The following is a 16068-nucleotide window of genomic DNA, read 5'->3' as shown; positions in this document are numbered from 1 at the left end:
GTAAATGGCAAGCATATGAACCACACAAGGCTTTGTTCTTGGTCTTTGAGACACTGTACTTCTTTTGTAACATTTGCCAAGACTTATTAACTTTCACATTTTTAACTGATTAATCACAACAAAAAAAGTAACTGTGTTTACATTTTACTCACTTGAGTTTATGAAAGGAGTTCAAGGCCTAAAGTCCAAGGTATCCCAAAGATGTAGAGAGGAATGAGTGAAAAAGCAGTTAGCTCACAGTTCAAGGTACCGGGCTAAAAGCCAGAGGAGACACAAATGCCTGGGGCCAGAGCTTTTAAACAAATCAAGAAGGCAAAAACATGCTCAGAAAAAAAAAAGATTCACCAAGGGAAATAGTCAGAGGTGGGTACCTCCACCAGAGACTCAGAGAAGCATTTACACTAAATGCTCAGGATGAATGGAAGGCCAAATCACCAGAGGACTGCAAGGTGGATTTGTTGCAGGTGAACTGGGCATGTAGGGTCATGGTGTGTTTCAAACACCCATGGGAAGAACACTAGGCACCAGTAGAGCCTGCCAAGTCATTGGTACAATGTTAGGATCAAGCAGCAGAAGTACCTGACAAGTCCTTGCCAAGATATGCCACAAATTATTCACACTATGTAACAGATCTCAAGTAAGAGGATTATAGGGGTGGGAGGACATAAGAGAGAGAGACTGAGACAGAGAGATAGAGTGACTAGGAGACAGAGAGAATGAAAGAGACAGGCAGATCAACAGAGAGATCAGGAGACAGAGAGAATGGCCAAGACAGGCAGATAGACAGAGAGACTGGGGACAAAAACGAGAAAGAGAATGAGAAAGAGGCAAAGGCAAATGAATAGATAGAAACTAAAGAAAACCAAGAGAACAGTCTGTGGTGTTCAGGGTATGAAGGAACTTTTAAAGGGTTGGCAGCTAGTGATGATGTAGCCGTTGAGTCCCTGAGTCCCTGAAGGCAGGCTTGGGCAAATGCCTGATTTCTAACAACTGAGACTCTAAGGAGCAAAGTTCACCATCTTATACTAAGCAAAGCAGTTTCAGATTTAGGCAGTTTAAAGTTTTAAGTTTCTTTCTAGGAACCCCAAGGAAATTATTAACTCAATGATTCCACTGCCCTTTTATATATAAACGTATTTCTCAGTTTCAGAGGTAATATAATTTAGTTCCAGAAAAGTGAAAAATATAAATCATTTTATGAATCATTCATAGTCTGCACTTTCAGGAAAAGTGACAATTATTTGCAACTATGCCTTTTCAATTATGCATAAAATATGACCACAAATGTTTATTCTTGTAACATTACATATGTGAGAACACAAACAACATCAAAAGTCAACAACATGAGGATCACAAGTAACATACACAATTCAATAATTACTTTAAATATCAATGGCCTCAATTACCTAATCAAAAAATACAGGCTTACTAAACGGATGAGGAAACAAAGCCTAGCTACCTGCTGTCTACAAGAAACACATTTTATTTTTAAAGATATGTGCTAACTTAGAATAAAATGTTGGACAATTAAATGGGAACAGAAACTAAGCAGTTGCTGCTATTCTAATAGTTGAAAAAATAGGCTAAAAATAAACAGGAGAGATATAAAGTACTCTTCATTCTTATCAGGGAAACAGTTAACCAGGAGGGCATTACTATCCCAAACGTAAATATAGATATAGATAGATAGACATAAATAAATAGATAGATATAGATGTAGTTATAGATATAGATATACATAAAAGTTTTGGGTTCCTAATATCATAAAAAAATACAACTAGATCTAAAGACATAGATTACACCAGTTCATTAGTGGATGATTTTTGAATGTCACACTTTCTCCAATAGACAGTTAATCAGACAAAAAAATAGAAAAACACATTTTCATATATCAAATAGACTTAACATATTTACAGAAATTGTACCCAAACATCAGAGAATAAATGTTCTACTCAGTAACACATGGAATATTTTCTAAACTAAACCATAACCTGGGACACAAAACAGATCTTTACAAATTCAGAAAGATTGAAATGACTCTGTTTCTTTTTTAAAATTACATATGTGATATGATCTATTTAATTTCTTAAAAATTGTAATAAGCATAATAAACTAGTGCTCCAAACTGAGGTTGTGCATGGGAAGACACTCTAAGAAGACACAAGATACTGCCTTCTAATATGAAGTACAGATTCCTTCTAGAGATGGAGAAATAAAAGGACAAATCTAGTTGTCTAAAAGACAGTTCACCGTACACATTTTATTTACAGTTTTGTACACTGTCTTAATATGGATGGGACCACTTTTCTACTTGAGCTATTGTAACCATAGCAAAATAACCTAAGTAATACGAAGTATTCAAGTATAGCAGAAAGATACAAAAGCAGACATGCTAATTCTACTTAGGAATGTAATTATGGTGTTACATTTTTATAGTCCACAATTATGTTTAGGGATCACACAGATATTGATCACTGATTTGAATGAAATGCATAAATTTGTAGCAAAGCTTTGTAGTTACAAAAACCAAAAAAATTACCAAAGAATGCACAAATTTAATGTTTATTCAACCTTTCTGTCATATTCCTGGTTCCTTCACCAATGTTACATGAGGAAAAAAACAAAAACAAAACAAATGAAAAACTGAAATCAGAATCACTAATATTATCAAGGAGGGAAGCAAATAAATTAAAATCTAGTAGCCTTCAGCAAGAGGACAACAAGGGCAATGCTGTGAAAGGAGATAGAAGGTTGCTAGAAAGCTGTACTGACTCTCACACCAGCAAAATCTGCTCCTGAGTGGAGTGGAACAAACCAGATCTTTTCCTGCTAAGGTAATAGAAATGCAAGTTCTTTTTTGAATACTATGGAAAGGCAAATATGTGTGTCATGGTAATTCTAACCAGCTGTTACAGAGTGGGCCAGGAACACATCTGTGGTTCTGGGGTGGCGTATATTGTAATTCTTTGATTGGGATAGTGAACACACTAGCAAAAATTGAATGTGGGGGAGGAGAATGAACTCAGAAGTACAAGACAAAGGCAAATGAGACTTCTCTTATATCTCAGCAACGCTTGGATGGAATCAACTTCAGTGCAGTCCACTCTGCTTTGACGAGGCTTTGGTTCAGCTCCCAATCTCAACTGTGTGCCGCAGTCTCCTGTGAGAATACTCAGAAGGTATCTTCTTAAACAACAACCCTATTTTTAGTGGTGGAGCCGCTTTTTGTAGCTGTATCAGCATGGGACTGATAACCAATCATTATCTTCGGCGCAGTCCTAACCTTTCCTTGTATACCCTTCCTATGTATGTGACTGCATCTCTGTTTTCACATTCAGTAGTCCGTATTGTTCTTATCACCTTTAGCTCTAACATTAACAACAGCTCTACACACACACATCGTCACTGTAGTCATCAAAAGATTCTCCAATAGGGCACAGCAGTGTTTCTAGCCAAAAGCGATCGAGGTCACTTCGTCTCTGCTGCTTGTTCAATGTAATTAGCCACTGTCCTCCTCGCTTGTTTTTTTCATCTTCCCACATAGGCTCAATATCATCCTTAAAAAGTGAGTAGTCACAACCAGCCATTAAATTACTAGACAATTGGTTATGGTTGTATAGAGTCCAAAAGTCTTCAACAGTATCAAATTTAGAGATCAATAGAAGGTTTGTTTGCTTGCCATGTTTTGCTTTTATCATTTTTTAAAAAACAGAGTGCCTACCTGTTCTATAGAGGGTGTTTAGTATAGTGCTCTGGGTTAGCAACCTCTTGATTAGACTCTGTTTTTTTTTCTCTTCCCCAGGTTGGGGATTAGTGGTAGGGGTGGTTTCTGGTTCCACAGTCGAAATCTTCTTCCACTCTCTGTTTCTTAACTAACCACAATGCAATAACATTTACAATTGGCAACAGGCAGATTTCCAGTAAATACACAGTTTACTAGAAATTTACAAGAGAAATTTATATCTCTAAGTCCCTACAAGAAAAAAAATCAGAAGGATCACAAATAAATGGCTTAGTAATACAACTCAAAATTTGGAACACAAGAAAAACCAATAAAAAATATGAAATAATAAAAATCAGGGCAGACGTCAGTAAAGTGAAAAAGGTAAAATGATGTGAGTAAAAAAAAAAATCAACAAATCTGAGGTTTTCTGGCTACTTTATTGGGTTCTTTAATCTCTACTTCCCTTCTCCACCCCAATCCCTTCCGACTCCCCAAATCTAGGTAGGCAAGAAAGAAGGTTAGAAGGGTAACGGGCGGGCGTTGATCTCATTAGCCTACATCCTGCTGAATAGGGGCATCAAGTTCCTAGACGCAAGTTAATCTTTATCACCAGAATATCTCCATTCAGCAATCTAGTAAACCAGCAAACAGCAAAGGTAACAGCAAGGACCAGAGGCAGAGGGTAGAGCCGAGGATGACCATCAGCCTCCATGGGGCTCTAGCATTTATACCCTCTCAAGAAAATCAAGAATTCCAACTATAAACTATCTACATCTGGCAAAAATCATGCCCCTGCTAGAGCACGAGACAATTATAATTAGTGGTTGTGGACAATCTGAAGCATCACTATATTCCACACCTGGGATTAAAACAAAAATACTTATATAACATAACTGGGTTTTTAGGAAGTAAAAAATTCTCACTACAGGCTAGTTCCATGAAAAAAGAAATGTGATCAACAGACTACCCTTGGCTCAAGGTACCCTAATCAAGAGAGGATCCAAACTATCACATTCAGAAATGAACAGGAAAACATTACAACAGACATTAAAACATTCAGAGTTTTATACTTTAAGTATTTTATATTTTAAGTATTTTAAATATTTAAATTTCTTATTTTGCTTTAAAAGCAATATTTTAAAATTTTATTTCATTTTAAGAGCAGCATTTCAAAAACCTGTAGTCTGTTAAGCTGAGAAACATAACAGAATTGGATAAATTTCAAGATCCAGTCAAACTACCAAATCAAATGAAGAAGTCAACAGTCTAAATAGACCTATATTAAAAAAAAATGAAAGAACAGAAATAGTAATAAAAATCCTTTCATATTAAAAAAAGTTAGGGCCAGAAGGTTTTATAGCAGAACTGTACCAGGTCTTCAATGAATATCTACAGCTAATCCTCTAAGAGCATGAAGAAGGAGGAGGAGAGGAAGGAGGAGGGAGAGGAGGGGGGATGGGAATGAAGATGGGGGGAGGAAGAGGAAAAGAAGAAGAAACTAAAAATATTTTGTTGTCTAGGACACAGTTTAAAAAGTCATTTTTGGTTTTGTTCTTTACTTAATTCTAGATTCTAGAGAGTCATAATATATGAAATTCTCAGCGTATTTTCTTAATAGCCTTCTGTATATGGTATAAAATGTTTTGTTTTATGGAATATAAAATAACCAGACTCATTATAATGCAAAAATTTTATACCAAGAACAATGCTGGCAATACGGCACATAGTTAGAGAACTTGTTCTGTGTCAGAGGACCAGAGTTCAGGCTGGTCATCTCCAGCAAGCTACTTCCAAACACTTAGAACTCCAGCTCCAAGGGATACAATGTCTACTTCCCACTGCCATGTGCACTTGCATGCACAGAGAGAGATGGAAGAGGAAGGGGAGGAGAAATAAAATAAACATCAAAAACAATCTGACAGTTTCTAGCTACTGGTAATTATTCAATGTTATAATTACTATAGTAATATGGAGACCATGAGGAGAAAAGTTATTTAAAACTAATTATTTTAGTGTCAGTAGCTCTAGCTTATGGAAGAAACCACAATCATATGAATCATTTAACGGGTTCTGATTGCTCTCCATAGTTGCTTTGAGTCAACCTCATTCCCTCCAGATGCTATTGGTTAAACATTGAACAGACACTAGGAATTAGACTCTTCCTTACTTTCTAACCCTATATAAATGAAAGAAAAAGTATACAGTCTCTGCATGATCAGAAGAGTGAAGAGCAATGAGTTTCAAACAGCAGTGTGTGGGACTCAATGATGGCCACCTCATGCCACTACTAGGCTACGGCACTTACCAAAATCCAGAGGTAACAAAAGATGAAGGATTAGGAGCGGAGGGTCTCAAACGAAAACTGACACATGATATGTGGGAGCTAAACTCTCCATTTTCATATTTAGTTCACAGTTTATGCTAGCTGGGGTTATTCCGTGTTAAGAACAAAAATAGGTAGAACTTACTCTAACAGGGTCTGATTAGGTCATTGGTGATAAATTGTTCTTGGATATCGGTGATTGATTGATCTAAGCACTGTTATCCCTGTTTCAGTTCATTTCCCAGCTTCATTCTAAATATGAAAGTCATTACTCCACAGAGCTGCCTCACAGCTTCCTTGACTTGATACTAATAAAATTGGGAGTTGTTTTGTAGGATCATGAAATGACAGCATGGTTTCTGGTCGAGCACTGGCTAGAGATGGCCAGAGACCCAGCAGGTTGGAGACTTCACAGTTTTCCCTGCAAGGGACTGCGTGCATTTTGCCACGCTCTCAGACTCCAGGCTCCTTATACAAGGCTGAAGATCTCTATCAAATCCTGCCTTTCAAGCACATAGTACAACGCCCCTCCACAGGTAGAGAGCCTAACTACAGGCCACAGAGGCTCAAGATATCTCCATATTCATGTGTAGCCAATTAAGCATTCCTTCACAGACCCTCCTTCTACTTGTAAAAGGTATTTAACCTCAGGCCAACCCTGAGAACATAGGGTACAGCTTCATCCACTTTCTGCCATGGCAATAAACATTTTAAAACCATGGACTACTGTTTGACTTTGGGGCCCGTAAACTGCATGGCCATTCTTGTATTTGATTTTCTGCTCTACCCTTAAGAAACCAATTCTCAACCCATGACCCAAATGTAAAGAAAAGATAATTTAAAATGCTACCTTAGACAGATAGATGTCTGCAAAGAATAAACTTGGGCTTTAAGTGATGACAGATACAGCAAAAGCCTCTTACATAATGATGGCGTGTTCACATTTCTAAATGCAAATGTAAAGATTATAAATTTACCCACCCACAATTTGTTTTGTAACAGAGTAAAGGTCTGCATTCCAAAGATTTAACGTATCACAGTAGAATCAGTTCAAGTCCTCTTCCAGATCTCACTTTCATTGACATCTAAATTTTGTTTTCTAGTTCATAACTACTGCGAATATTAACTGTGTCTTGACTGCCTCTGATAGCAGTGAATATGTACATCTAATTTCCTTTGGACAAGCAGAATATGTGGTATGCTTGCTTTGGGCTGAAGGTAATGATTGTGAGACTTTTTAGGGTGTGATTTAAGCGATTTTCTGTTAGATATTTCTCATGCACTGTTACATTTCAAAGATGATTGAATGAAAGTTCTGTGTTTTCTTCGGGAAAATTCTTGTAAAAACACCTAGCAATAAATCCCCTAGGACTGGCCCAACACCAAACTTCTATCATTGTTTAACCAACCAGTAGATCAGCTACTTCTGTCCTGGTTAAACAATACCCTGTGACCTTGGAAACAAAAGGGGGAAATTATGGTCCATTTTTCCTGGCTTAAAGAGACAGACGTCTTAGTGCCCTGCCAGACACCCTGGAATATGCCTCTCCAATCTATGAAGAAATCTTGAACCTCTGATTCTCATGAATCTGATTTTTCTAGAGATATAAGTCTACTATGTTGTGGACCTGAAAGATGCACCACTGTTCAGCACTCCATTGACAGGGGTGAGTCACCCCATCATTGCATTTAAATGGACAGACCAAATGGGAGTTTACAGCAGGCAACATACCTGGACCAGATTGTCCCAGGATTTAAACACACTAAATACAGACTTCTTGCCTTCTATCAGAGGTTGCTCAGGAAAATAGATCATAAAGGCCACTAAGGTACTGCTGTACAAGTTACAAACCGTAGGCTACAAACTGTTGGCTAAGAAAGCCAAATTTTGTTTTAAGCTACCTATCTTGGCTACCATACAAAGGGAGGCAAAAGAAGCATGTCTCAGAGAAAGGTTGCTGCCATTCTTCAGATCTCAACTCCAAAACCAAGAGAGAGATTTGAGTGTTCCTATTTGCAGCTGAATATTGCTGCCTCTGAATACTAGAGTTTGTGGAAATATCAAGGCCTCTATACACCAGCAAAAAGAGGGTTCTAATCTCCTAATCTGGACTGAGACTAAACAAAAGACAAAAGGGATTTTAACCCAAACATTGGGGCTATAGAAATGCCCTGCGACATATCTGTCCAAATGAGGGATCCTATAGCCACAGAATGGTCCACTTACCTAAGAGTTGTGATAGCTACTGCTAATTTAATAAAGGAAATAAAACAAGTTAACTCTTGATTAAGATCTTATGCTCTAGCACCCCATGAGCCATTCGAGGCCTTTTTCCATGGAAAACCAAAACACTGGCTGTCTAGTGACTGTGACCCAGTACTAAGTTCTACTTCTGGCCCATCCTCAAGACCGGTTTGAGAAACCCACCACCATCAACTCAGCTATACTCTTGCCTCAAGCACTCATCCAAGACTGTCAGGAGATGAAAAATGAAAGTAGGTACATGGGAGTTTCAGTAGTTACTTTAACCAAACCAGATACCTCGGCCCAGAGAACACAAGTGATTGATCTGAACCTAGGCTATCAGATAGGGAAAAAGAAAAGAGTTCACCACTGTATACACAGACCATCAATCAGTATGAATTTACTACCATCTTGTCCACATTATAATGTGTAAAAAAGGATTCTCATGGATAGGAAAAAATCATATTAGAAAATCTTGACTTTCCCAGGGTATTTGACTTCCATTACAAATTACTAACCTCAACTGTTGGCGTTCTGACTTGGCTTCCCAAAAGACAACTTTAAGACCAGTGTGGCCTATTTGTACACTGATGACATACCACAACATGGTACTTCCTGAAACTTTGTGGTAAAGAAGAAATGATGGAGATGTCATAGGGAAAGATCATTCTTCTGGAAATGACTGAACTGTTGAGTAACTAACCTTCACCAGGCTACTCATTTCGGGTCCACAAAATTTTCTGTGTTGCTTAGACCAAGGTATGTTATAACTAGACTGGCCAGCGTAACTTGGGATGTCTCAGCCAGATACCAGCTTTGTACTGAAGTGAATATAAAACAAGAGCTCTTACCCAGGAAGGGGTCCAAATGAGAGACCAACATTCCTACAAACTCTCGAAAACTGACTTCACCAAGATTCATTCTGTTGGCTGAGAGGATACAATTACTTGCTAGTTTTTAAAGATATCTTTTCAGGATGGGTAGAAGCATTCTCCACCTGGACTCAAACTGCTCAAATAGTAGCTAAAACACTCTTCTAGGAACTGGTCCCCTGCTTTGGTATCCTCCTAGCAATGGAATCAGACTATGACCTGGCTTTCTTAGCTAAAATTTTTCAATTAACTGCTAAAGCTTTAAACTTCATCTTACATACAGACCTCAGAGATGACAAAAATAAACAAAATGTTGAAATAAACACTAACACAACTTTCCTTAGAGTCCAGCAATGATGGAGAGGCCTATTGTCTTGCTTAGATTCAGCCTGCTACATCCCATATAAGGAGCCATTTACCGTGATTCCCCAATAAGATTATTTCTGCAGGACTTCCCTCATGGCTTGCCAGCCTCAGAGACCAACAGTTGGCAGAACTCTCTAGCCATTCCTTTCTCAAGTCACTGTAAGCATTTCAATCTTCCATAAAGGGTATTTATTGGAATATTTAAGAGTTGCAGTCAATCTCTGAGTCCACCACCAGTTTCTGCTTGTGCCAGTCTGATGATATTATCTAGATCAAGCATATAACCCAGGAGGAACTAAAGTCAACTCAGATAGGAATCCATATACCGATTCTCTCCACTCCTATGGCTGTGTAGGTAGCTGGCATTAAATGCTGAATTCACCACACCCAGGACAAGAAAGTGAAAGCTATGCATGCTGCCAAATGAAGTGTTTCTGATGACAGACCCACGGAAATCAATATTTCATTCCCTGGCCTTCTACTTCCTTCTGAGACTTGTGTTTTACATTATGGTATGAACACAGTGTCATGGTCCAACCACCCTCAGGCCTAGACTGAGAACAGGGGAAAACAGATACAGGGATGGTATTAGCCAGTGTGACTATAAACCAGCAATCTAATATTCCATATTTTTACACACACACACACACACACATACACACACACACACACACACACTATAAAATTTTAACTTTGTGATTAAAATAGAATTTATAATTTTATGCCATCCTGTAGCTGCCTCCACCCCCAAGTTACCAGAATCAAGGGAATTTCATTTTGTAAAAACTGGGATCATAAAGCTGAGGCTTCCATAAAATAATTCGTAAAAGAATTCTGGTCTTGCTGGGCAGTGGTGGTGCACGCCTTTAATCCCAGCACTTGGGAGGCAGAGGCAGGCGGATTTCTTAGTTTGAGAGTTCGAGGCTAGCCTGGTCTACAGAGTGAGTTCCAGGCCAGCCAGGGCTACACAGAGAAACCCTGTCTCGAAAAAAAAAAAATAAAAAGAATTCTGGTCTTTGGAAATCAGAATAAAACTGCAGAGTCAGATTCTGTGCCACAGCAATGGACCTTGGGAATAGAGCTAATCATTCCTAGCCAAAAATTAACCAGAGATTCTGGTTATGCTTAGACAGTCATCCACTGTACAATATATAGATAAGAACTAACCAGACTGTCTCTCCACTGACTGACAAAACTCACCATGGCTGAGGTCAGCCCAAATTAATGTAATTAAGTCTTAATTACAAGACTTATAACGGAATAAAACTTGTCTAAAATCTGAAACCTTTAACCTAGGCATTTCCCCTTATTCTGATGCTTGCTATTCTGCCTCATGTGTGATTTCATATATATAACAATATTACTGGACCTCTGAGGCAACTTGGTGAGCATGCAGTAGTGTTTTGACTAAACATGCCTCTTCTGATGTGTTCCCAAATAAGTACACTGGTTGATCAGGACCTGTGGCCTTACAACAGCAGTTAGATTGCATTACAGAAATGATCCTACAAATCTGTAGAGACCTGGACATACTTCTTATGAGATAAAGAGAATTATCTCTAACTTTGAAAGAAAATGTATTGTTTCAATCCTAATTAATCAACAGTAATTAAAAAAAATGTTGGCATGGTGGGAAATAACTGGTACCATTCTCTGCTCTCCTGGTTCCCCAAGATAACTACTCTGCTACTGGCACTGGCTGAACTTTTAGTTCTCATTCTGATTGGATTAATGACATTTTTAATTAAAACAGGATAAGTCCTTGATTTTACTCATTCAGTAAGGCCACTGGGAAATGTAGCAGGGCCCTAGACCTTACTAACCTCCCTGAACTTAGCATAACTGACTACAGGATGGAGATTTTATTCAGGCTGTAAAACTAAACTTGAAGACTGTACCACTTGCCAAAAACTAGGCCTAATCCATCAAAGTCCATAGTTCTGGAAAAGTCTCTATATCTACAAACCTTGCTTTTTGGCTTCTGTGTATGTCAAACTGGGATAAAACTGAAGTATGTCAACCCAGGATATGATTTTTGTGCTTAAAAGCTCACACTGAAGACTTGATGCTACACTAGGATCCCAAATGCCCAGTGTAGTCATAGGCCAGCTAATAAAGACTTTGTATTGGCTTAAACCTATGTCTGATAAGTCTTCTCTGCTGAATACCCCAAGTCAAGTAAAATTCAACTTTTGAGAAAGTGATCGCTTCTGTCTATGTTATTCATTCTACTTATTAGAGGCTCTGTAAGGCCTTATGGAAAAGAAAAGTGTGAAATCTGATTCTAGGAACTGATCCCTTGTCATTTAATTAAGAGGCTTGAAGGTGATTTTTAAATTCACATCCCTCAGCACATCTTCATCCAAATCATACCCTTTCTTCCTCCTCTAGGTTTCTGCAAGTAAGATTTTTGAGTCTACTAAAATAGCAATAGATACAGGGTTCCGCCATATTGATTCTGCTTATGTGTATAAAAATGAAAAGGAAACAGGACAGGCTATTCAAAGCAAGAGTGCAGATGGTGTTGTGAAGAGAGAAGACATATTTCTCACTACAAAGGTATTGTGTGTATAGTAGGCTTGTGTATGAATTAATGAAGGGTGATATAAAAATCTAAAATTATAGTGCTGTCTTGGTGAAGTGTGCTTATTAGTGTAATATTTATCTATATATCATCATAAATCTTAGTTTCATTCACTGAGAAACAGGCTTCTTACTCTTTAGAAATGTATGGCTTCCAAATCTTTTTCTTTCCTGAGCTCAGGTTCAATTCAACATAATCCAGTTGGATCTGTGAACTCAGGAATCAACTTGATTAATTTCAGGTTTCTTTATAGCTTGAGTGGCTTAGAATATCCTAAACATGTAAAATATTAATATTTTTTTCTTTCTACTGAGAACAGCAGGATATCAGAGTTTATGGAATGTTAAATGACATCTATCCAGTTCGTAGTAATATGTGTTCAATGATTATTAAGTGTACAAAGAACATTTTTGATGACATTAATAAACAAATGCTAACATATTTCCAGGGTAATGAATGGATGGGATACTTATAAAAATTTAGCTTTTGTGTATGCTCAGGCTAGGGGGTGGGTATATTAGGAGGTGTGGCCTTGATGAAGTAGTTGTGTCACTATGGGTGTAGGCTTTAATGCCCTAGTCCTAGCTCTCTGGAAGTGAGTCTTCTCTTAAAGGCTTCCAAATAAAGATATAGACCTCTCAGCTCCTCCTGTACCATTCCTGATTGGATGCTGTCATGCTCCCACTTTGATGATACTGGACTAAATCTCTGAACCAGCAAGCCAGCCCAAATTACATGTTGTCTTTATAAGAGTTGCCTTGGTCATGGCGTCTGTTCACAGCAGTAAAACACTAACTAAGGTAGAATTTGGTAACAGGAGTCAAGCATTACTATGATAGGTCTGAACATGCTTTTGTCTGGAAGAATGTAGATTTTGGTACTTTGGATTTGGAAAGCAGTAGAATCCTTTAAGTGGAGCTTTATAGGCTATCCTAATATGAATATGAAAGATTTTGTTGCTGAAATTGATTTGAATTGTGCAGACCTGGCCCAGGATGGTTCAGTGGAGAAGAATTTCAGTATGTGGTTGTTTTGTGATATTTTGGTGATGAATGTGGCTGCTTTGTGCCATTGTCTGAAGAGTCTACCTGAGGCTAAAGTAAGGAGATTTATATAAATTGCATTGAAAAAAAGAAATCTGGAAAAACACCAGCAGCTACTTTGTTCTCTGGTTAAGTCTCATTAAGATCATTTTAAAGAAGCATAGCAAGCTTAGAAAGAAAAAATATGAAATATATGGTTCAAGTATTATTACTTTACAACAGGAAGTGAAGTGAAGCTGTTGCTGTGTTCAAGAATATTAAATTGAACTAAGGGAGTAGTGACCATGGGGCAAGATCTCACCCAGGTAAGTTTAGGACCAGGCATGGTAGTACATACCTTTAATCGAAAGAGACTGAGGAAAGTAAATCTCTGAGTTCAAGGTCAGCCTGGGTCTAAATTAGATCCAGGCATGGGATACATACCATTAAACCAGTGTTTAGGAGACTGGCAACGTCAGTCTACAGAGCAAGTTCCAGGATAGTCTAGGCAATGAAGGAGTTGGAAAACACATAGCTGGTGATAATGTAATAGAACAGGGGGCCATGTTCCAGCTATAGGAATGAACAAAACTCAACAGCTTTGGTCATTTGACTCTGGCTTTATAGTCAAGAGGAGAAGAAGACTACTGGGACAAATAATGGTGCTTAGCTGGAGGTAAGAAATTAGCATTGATTAAGAAGAGACCAGCATCACTGAGGTGAAATCTTCTGGGAACAGTTTTCTAAGGGTACAAAGAAGCTATGTTCCAGAGACAGCCAAGGTTGCGCCTTGTGCTGCAGCCGTAGTTGGAAATCGGTAACAGTTCCCAGGTGGTACTAGTTTTGAAGGCATGAGGGTCATGGAAAAAAGCTGAGGCTTGGCACTGTGAGAGGCCTTGGAAGGCCATTGGTGAAGGTGCAGCCTCAGTTGCAGTTCACAGCCCAGAACAGAAAGGATCATGCAAAGAAGTTGATTCTTGACACCATTAAGAGAGCTTGTAAGAGGCTATTGGTGAAGTCTATTTGCAACAGAAGGCCCCAGTGTATTGGAGATGCCAGTACCATGGAATTATCACCAAGAGCAACAGGAGCAGTGAAGTGAAGTCAACCAGAACCTAAAGTGCTACAGAGGGCAAAGCTGGAGAAGTGACCCAAGCCCTGTTTTTGGAGCCTAGAAGATCATGTGTGTATCTCAGACATTGTAACAAGAAGCAGTAACATTGAAGTTGCCTCGGAGACCAAAGATGTTCATGACACCAGAGCCATGGGATACCTGCTGAGGAAAGCTGCTAACAGGGAGTGGAACCAGCCCAGGAGAAAGACGTTTATTGTTGTCAACAAAGATGAAAAAGAAGTTGGAGATCTGAAGACTGCTTTGACATCAGACACAAAGATGCAGAGATTGGAGTTTTCTCAACTTATTTCCTGACTTGCTTTGTGGATTACAGTTAAGTGTTTAGATGAATCTCAGAAGAGACCTTGAGCTTTGGACTTTTAACATTGTCAAGACTGCTATAGACTATGGGGATTTTGCAAGTTGTACTAAATGTACTTTGCATTATGCTACATTTACGTATGGCACACAAAGAAAGACTCATATGTTTGAAAGGAATGGAATCAAATGGTTTGTATATGCTCGTGCTAGGGAATGACTTTATTAGGAAGTGTGACCTTGTTGAAGTAGGTTTGTCACTGTGGATGTGGACTTTAATATTGTAGTCCTAGCTACCTGGAAGTTAGTCTTCTCTTAGCGGCCTGCAGATGAAGATTTAGTCCTCTCAGCTCCTCCTGCACCATGCCTGCCTATATGCTGCCATGCTCCTGCCTTGATGATACTGGACTGAATCTCTAAACAAGTAAGCCAGCACCAATTAAATGTTGTCCTTATAAGAGTTGCCTTGGTCATGGTGTGTGTTCACAGCAGTAAAGCCCTAAGACAATATGATTCAGAGGTTTGAATATTATGTCTTGATAATTTTTTTATCTTTAGTAATGTTTTCCCATATTAATTCAACTGACTATTAGTAACCAGAAATATTCTGAAGTTCACATACATATATAGATTAGATCAAATAGCCCAACTGAAGTGCATAGTATTCCCTGTGGTTATAACTTTCTACTCATTACAAAATTTCTCAATTCTGATTATTTTTAATCTAAGACATCTTCAATTCTTTAACCCTACAGCTTTGGTGTCCATTCCATTGACCAGAACTGGTTCAAGTTGGCTTAGAAAGATCACTGAAAAACTTTCAACTAGATTTTGTTGACCTCTATCTTATTCATTTCCCAGTATCAATTAAGGTATGTAATTTGCATCATGTAGCCTAATTAACTTTGTATATACTAATGATAGATGATGCTGTGCTCCCGTTTCATGGATGTTTACTTTCCTATTTCTAGTAGTGTCCTAAGGCCACTGGATGTGGTGGAATGCATGTCTTTGCAGAGAATTTTATAACAACTGCTTTTATTACAGCCATCAGAGGAGCAATTTACAAAAGATGAAAATGGAAAAGTATTGTTTGAGACAGTAGATCTCTGTGCTATATGGGAGGTGAGTCCATAAAGGTGAGACCTCAGAGAACCTGAAAAGAGAATGTCAGGTCCTGATTTCACTTACAAAAATAGAGTGTGTACTCTTGAATCCAGGAAGCATCCTGTGTTCACAGGTGTTTCCCTAAAGAAGTGAGACAGAAAACCTGACTAAGTATAGAGGAAAAAAGAAATGAAGGCTGGAATATAATTGAGAGGGCTCTCTCTGAAATATCATATACGGGTGTGTTTTAATAAAATCTGTGCCTGTGTCCTTTTCTCCAACTCCTCCTTACCCACACTGTCTTCTAAATTCATGTACTCTTCCTTAAATCCAGAGTCCATTTAGTACCACTTGTATGTGCATGGCTGACATACTCCAAGACGGGCACGCTAT

At 38.4% G+C, this 16068-nt stretch overlaps 2 pseudogenes; one reads left to right on the top strand and one right to left on the bottom strand.

Moving 5' to 3' along the window:
* Positions 1 to 3187: 3187 nt before the first annotated feature.
* On the bottom strand, positions 3188 to 4436 carry LOC114623170 (annotated as a pseudogene).
* A 1521-nt stretch (positions 4437 to 5957) lies between these two features.
* Positions 5958 to 15467, top strand: LOC114623169 (annotated as a pseudogene).
* The last annotated feature ends 601 nt before the right edge of the window (positions 15468 to 16068 follow it).

The sequence above is a fragment of the Grammomys surdaster genome, unplaced genomic scaffold (assembly GCF_004785775.1).
Source record: "Grammomys surdaster isolate TR1022 unplaced genomic scaffold, NIH_TR_1.0 194, whole genome shotgun sequence".
Taxonomy (NCBI): domain Eukaryota; kingdom Metazoa; phylum Chordata; class Mammalia; order Rodentia; family Muridae; genus Grammomys; species Grammomys surdaster.
Note: the sequence above shows the minus strand (reverse complement) of the source record. Positions and strands in the feature narration are given on the sequence as shown.